This window comes from Rhamphochromis longiceps, linkage group LG19 (genome assembly GCF_057381845.1).
Source record: "Rhamphochromis longiceps isolate RC_006_pf linkage group LG19, R_longiceps_female_GT1.1, whole genome shotgun sequence".
In the NCBI taxonomy this organism is placed as follows: Eukaryota; Metazoa; Chordata; class Actinopteri; order Cichliformes; family Cichlidae; genus Rhamphochromis; species Rhamphochromis longiceps.
In genome coordinates, this window is record NC_140575.1 from 22425040 (window position 1) to 22431854 (window position 6815).

Sequence of the window (6815 nt, forward strand, 5' to 3'; positions counted from 1 at the left end):
TCTCTCTCCTCAGTGGCCCAGAAAGACAAACGAGACAACAAGTGTGTGTGTGCGTGTGTAAGTAAGTATGTGTGACTGCAGGAGGCAACAGAAAATGCAGACTGAGCTGTCTGTATGCATGTGTCTATTTTTGTGTCCCTGTGCTTGTGTATGCTTATACTTTTGTGTGTGTGTGTGTGGGTGTGAAAGTGGCTGTCCAGGAGATACTGGTGACATCCTTTTCAGCACTGGTTTACCACTGCAGAAACGCACAAAAGCCTTTTGTCCGCGGCTTTAATTTTATCGTGCTCTCTTTGTCACTCTCATTCTACCTGCTGCCATCTCGCCCAGCTCCTTATGAACCTTTACACACGGAGAAAATGGATTTAAGGCTTTGAAGCTCCCACAGTTCTGCTATGAAATTCCTCAGCTCTCAGTGGCTTGAGTGAGGGAGTACGGTTCAAAAGGATCGTAAAGATCATTTTACTTTGAGTCCAATCAATAAAGAGGGTTATTTTTCTGAGAAATAAAGTATTGATTCCTGTGTAGCATAGCAAGGTTGTCACATACAAAATATTGCCTTCTGATTCACATCCACATGAAATAACTTGGCCCGTTGCTGAAATACTCGAAGAACCTGTGTTTAATGTACTTGAAAGGCTTCATCAATTATGAAAAAGAAATGAAAGTGATGCTTTTATATTCCCATGGTGTGATGCTTGTTAAAATTTTCAGCCTGGGATCCTCAGAAAATTAAATTTAGTCTCACTAGGGACGTTTAAATCCTTTTATTTGTCGACCCACCAGACACAGGCCTTGTAGCGAGCTCTTTTGGAGCTCCAACTATAACGGGCCTTAATGTGCCAGTCAACTGTCTACCACCACAGCTGGGGGCTAAGACTGACATTTCTACTTGGTTGGATTCACTGAGCAGCTTTACTTCCAAAGCTTGTTTCTACCTTGGAATCCAGAACAAGAAAGCAAAATCTGTAATATTTCAGGTTTTGTGTGACTAATAACCTGCCATAACAGTTATGCGAGTAGCATAAACAACCAGAGGAATTTCCCAAGGTTTTGCTTGCAGGATCATTAAACTTCATATGGATATATAATTGAGGATATTTGCTACTTGTCTTACTGTTTAACCCACAGGGTATGGAAGGTGATAAATGTCTTAGCAGTATATCCACTATGCTGTTACAGTCCAGCTGGAGGCTGACATTTTTTAAGACTGGCTTCACCTCACAAGGAAGCTGCTGCTGCTTGGGTTTCAACCTCACTGATTATTTATATATTCTTAGAAAGGATCGTTTTTTATTTTCCTTTTCTTTTTTAACTAAAGGTCAACAATCATGCTAGCAGCTCTGTGAGACTCTGCTGGAGATCATAGTGGTTAAAGCTATGTGCTAAAAGGTTCACAATGGCCATGCAAACATGAAGCAGGTGCAGTCTTTACAATGACTATGATTTTAGGGCGTTGACATTTACTTTTGCTAAAAGCAGGTCATTAATCTGCTCCCAGGATTTGTGATCTTGAGATTTATATAGCATTTAATACAGATATGAAAAAGGATCCTGAGTTGCGTGGGTTTTCTCAGAGGGTCCTCTGTTTTCAAGGTGTTCCAAGGCACAGGAATAACAACTCTGTGATAGGCTCAGGGACAGATTTTTTGGGGTCCTTACTGCTCCTTACACATGGGTCCTTACACATTCTATCTCATAAACACACACACACACACACGCACATACATTTTTGCAGTGTGTAAGTCCAAAAATAACATCTTAGCAGTAACCAGAAATGTCAATAGTATCATTCCAGAACCACAGACAACAACCCCAGTCAGCGGCTGGAAAAGGCTAGGCTACCATAAACCCAAAACAGATTTACATGTAGACTTGATAAAGTGAAACATAGACAGCTGTCAAGGAACAAATAAGAGAATCCCAGTAACCACAGGTCCTCACAGACTGACTGGACTTGGTCACCATACCAAATAATTTCCAGTGGACCACCGTCTAGATATCATACACGCACACATTAGTGCACAATGTGTAAGGAAATGGTATACTGGAATTCCATTATTTTATCAGGTATTTGGGGATTATTCAGTGGGAACTGAAATTAAAATTTCATCTTGACATTTGATGAAAAGCCTGATAATCATCATATACGTTACTACAAGTCCTTCTGAGGGAGACGTGAGTGTTTGTATGAAATGTCAGTCTAGTAGCTTTTTCCCTCAAAATGACCATTGATGACCTACTCCTGGTCCTTCACTGCCCTGGAGTCCTTGGATGATTGGTAACAGCTGTTGAGAAATTTCACTCTGGATCAAAGGAGCAGACTGACCTGAGATGCAGCACAAGCATAGCTAAAAACTCGTGAAATTCATCCACCTAGAATTAAAAATATATATATGCAGAAAAATGTGAAAATAAAGCAGTATTCTAAAAATTCCTTGAAAGTTGACTCTGCAAAGTTGCAAGGCTTTCATGTGACAGTTTAAAGAAACACTCTGCTAAGCAGAGAATGTATGCAAGTCGTTCGCTCTGCCTCTCTCTGCTTCTCTAATCATTGTTGATGTGTGTGCTTGGCTGTCTGCTCATGCCTCATCTCCACAAGTCTCCTAGGAGACTTGTGGAGATAATGATGGAGATGGAAACAGTGTTTTCCTGTAGCCCACATGGGTACATACAGAACATACACATAAGCACTTGTACACTACATATAATATAGCATCTTTTGGGGATGAAGTTTCAACTTAATTAAAGTTTCAACAATCGAACATAAACAGAAGACCTGTACATGGCATTCATTTTACCAGATGTCTTTATGCAGGAAACTTAGCTGTTAGCTGTTAGTTAAACTTTTGCTAATTCACTTCACTGGAATTGGGTGTTTTTGAGCATTGTTAAACACTCCATTTTTGGTGACTGAAATTCTAGTGATTTATTTGTCTCTTTCTTTTGGCCATTCACCTAGTATCTGTGTGTGTGCACTGCAGGTATACGGTTCACGGATTCACATATAAACATACATATACATATACAAATACACTGTGGTTTTTTCTGCATGTATACAGAGAAAATTGGGGGGATGGAGTACATGAGCATTGAGCACTGATGTTGCTGTGGCCTTACATGCATGAGTAAGACTTTACAGTACATGACTTCAATACCCAGTGGTAGTAACACACTGACACAGTTATCAGACCAGACTAATTGGGTCAGGGACTATGGGTATTTACATGTATGCAGGGGAACCTTTGTATATGTCTTAAAATGTTAGTGTGATCCTTTCGTGCATTGGAAACCTTGTGCACATCACTGCATGCCTGTTCTCCTTCACCACTCTTTCACTTCTTCTCAAATGTGGGCAAGAAATCAGACTGTGAGGATATGCATGTCATTGCCCATCTGCGCTTTGTGTTTGCATCCCTTTACACATCTATAATGACTAGATATACTGTCTCAAATGTCCCTTCTGTATCACCTCTACTCTTCTATGTCTTCTCATATTCATAAATATTTTTCCAGCCAGGAAAATCTCTTAGATGTGTCAGAGTTTCTATGGAAGCTCTTGGCAGAGGATCATGCACTCTTACAACTGTCTGACCCAGTTTTAGGTCTGACATCCCTACGGTTAAGATGCTGGGGGAAATAATGCATAATACACAAAAAACACAAACATTTAGCTAAGGCTTGCTCACTGCACAATGCACCACAGTTGCTATGCCATGATAATATGCTTCACCAAATCTGCAGCATGCACGCATGCACATTGATGTGGCTTAAATTTGAAAAAAGAAGAAGAAGAAGAAGTTCCATCGTTAATCCCGTCTAAATCAGTCGGTCTGGGAGCATCAATTTAATGAGTAAATTAGAGCGCTGTGGCACTGCACTCATCTGTACTCAAGGCTGTGATCCATCCTATTTTATATCAGCTACAAGCAGGGGAGCGGAGACAATGACTGCATGTTAATGTATGTGACTTGATTTAAATGCGTGTTTCCTGGTATTTTCCAACCTGGCTCCCATCCTCCATCTATTTGCAATGACAGGACTTGTGGGCTGTGATCAGAGGTGAAAGATCTGAATTACAGTTTTTACAAAATAATGGAAATTGATGAGCTACAGACCTCAGAAAAGAAAGAAAGGGGGAACAACAAAAACAATGACACGAGAGGGAGTACAAGAACAAGTAAGGGAAGAGGATGGAAAGAGGGATTCAAAAGAAGGAATAAATGATGGATAAATGGGCACAACACAAAGAAGAAACCTATACAGGGATGAACAGCTAATCAAAATTGGGATGCACAGAAGGATGAAATTATAAATTAAAGAGAATGATTAAAAGGGAAGAAGTGAGGGTGACGTGAAAAGGAAACAGAATGAACAAAAGCAAAAGAAAGATGAACAGAAGGGAAGAAAATGAGAAGTATGTGTAGGGAATGAAGATGGAAAAAACATCAAAAACAAGAGAAGGAATGTGGGAATGACTGAACACGTTAAACATAAGGAACAAATGGAATATTAAAAGAATAAACTGATAGCAGTAAAGATGGAGCACTTAAAAGAATACAAATGAAAGACAGAATAGAAAAGTTTAAGGCAAAAGCAAGAAATGGGAAAAGAAAAGGCAGACATGGAAATTGAACTGATGTAAAGAGGCGGGTGGGTAAGAGAGGGGAAGCAGAAAAAAAGAAATGGCTAAAAGATTACTGAGGAGAAAAGGTTCTTTTAAAAGTTTCAAATGACCTCATGAGTGAAAATAAAAGAGCTGTCACTCCACCACGGCTCCCAGTTGAGCCTAAGAATGGATCACTGGCTTTGTCACAAAACTCGTTGACCCGTGTAACAGCCACCGATTAACACATTGTCGCATCTGATGCCAGCCTGATCTGCACCAAAGGGAGAAAAGGAGGTAATAGTGTTGGTGTGTATAAGACTAAAACAGAGAGACAGACAGAGATTGAGAAAGAGCAGAAAATGAAAGCAGTGTGTGTGTGTGTGTGTGTGTGTGTGTGTGTGTGTGTGTGTGGGCAGATGCCGTGATGGGACAGTGACAGTAGCTGTGTAGCTAATGACGCCACCTTATAATGGGGCCAACACATTGCTTTACACTCACACATTTCCACTGCATGACCCTCATTATTCCCTACATTTATGGCAACAGGGTGCATTGTGTGGGCATATTCAAAAACACAGCCAAAGTGTTAAGGATGATATTAAAAACAGAATTACTGATTTGGACACCAAAAAGCTGGTCTTCTATTATTCATGTCTGATCTAACAGCAGTATTCTGGAGAGGAGTACAAAGAAAGAAAGTGAGACAAGAGAGAAGAAAGGACGTGAAAAGGAATGGCAAAAATGGAAGATAAGAAAAAGAGGAAATAAGACAGAGGTGAGGTAAAAATGAAAGGGGTGTGTGTGTGTGTGTGTGTGTGTGTGTGTGTGTGTGTGTGTGTGTGTGTGTGTGTGTGTGTGTGTGTGTGTGTGTGTGTGTGTGTGTGTGTGTGTGTGTGTGAACAGGGGGTGGGGTTCAAAAGAAACATTATCGTTTTGTGTATTTCAGTGAAACAGCTCATTATAACCCAGAGCAACAACAAAAAAGACAAAAATTCTTCGGCTCTTACACACACCCACACACACTGGCACAACAGCATAGGAGAATACAAAACAATCTAGAGTAGCCCACAGAGGCACGATTGGTATTTTAAAGCATACAGTGAAAGACAGAGATGGAGTCCAGAGCAGGCGAAGCAAAAAAGAGAAGAGAGGAGGAAGAAGTGAAAGATTTTGCTACTTTTCTGGAGCCAGTACACCGAGGGTATTCCAGGATGGAGGAAACACTTCAGTGTCTCCCTCTCTCAGCACTCATTCGCTTATCCATTCACTTTTTCAGCACTCCTCCCCTGCTGTGGATTGAACCTGGCTTTTCCAAATTCCACTCAGTTATTTTCATGTTGGATCATTTCTTTTTCCAGTTATGTTTATTCATGACCAAGGTTCTGAAAGAGAGATAAGAAGCCAAGTGCTGAGCTGGCCTCGAGGGCTGTGAGGGCTCCAAGTCATGCTGCTCAGGGTGCAGGCCCATGAGAACACAAAAACACACATTTGCCAGTATGGTTTTGTATCACGATCAAACTGAGATATTTTGTGAGTGAAACTCCCAAAACGCTATCAAACTGCGATTGAGCCGGCTCCCTCCCTTTGTTGTTTCTGTTTGTCAGGGAGAGATTTTTTTTTTAGAGATGTCAGTACCGAAACAGGCCTGACCCTTATCTGTCAGCAGTGTTTATCATGATGTCATGACAGACACACACATACCACATGGGAGGCTGAGTTTCTTTTTCACCCTCCCTCCTTCCTGCATATAGTTGTGTTTGTATGTTGCCTGCTTTCTGCTTTGTGCATACGTGTAAAACTGCTAGAGGGTGTGAAAGACGGGAGACGTGAAGTGCATGAAATGAGCAAGAGACAGAGAAACGGAGGTGTTTGTTTCTCCGAAACCGGTTTTAGTGCTTCCTTTTTATTCCCTCTCACAGGCTCAAAAAAAGAGAAGAAAAAAACTGCTTAGCCACTTTCCTATTTCTAGACATTAATCTGAGTCCCTAGACAAAAGCTAGACAATCTGATCTCCTTCCGAGTCGCTCTTCTACAGTTTTTGCTCCTTGAAAAATTCTAAGGAGTGAACTCAGAAATGCATCAGCCTGACATCGCAGCACCACCAATTTGATCACAGTGGTGGATTTGCCTAAAATAACCAGCCACATTTATACTTAGTATTAAAAATATTACATCATGTTTTTAAGGAAGCATCTTTATTTTTGTT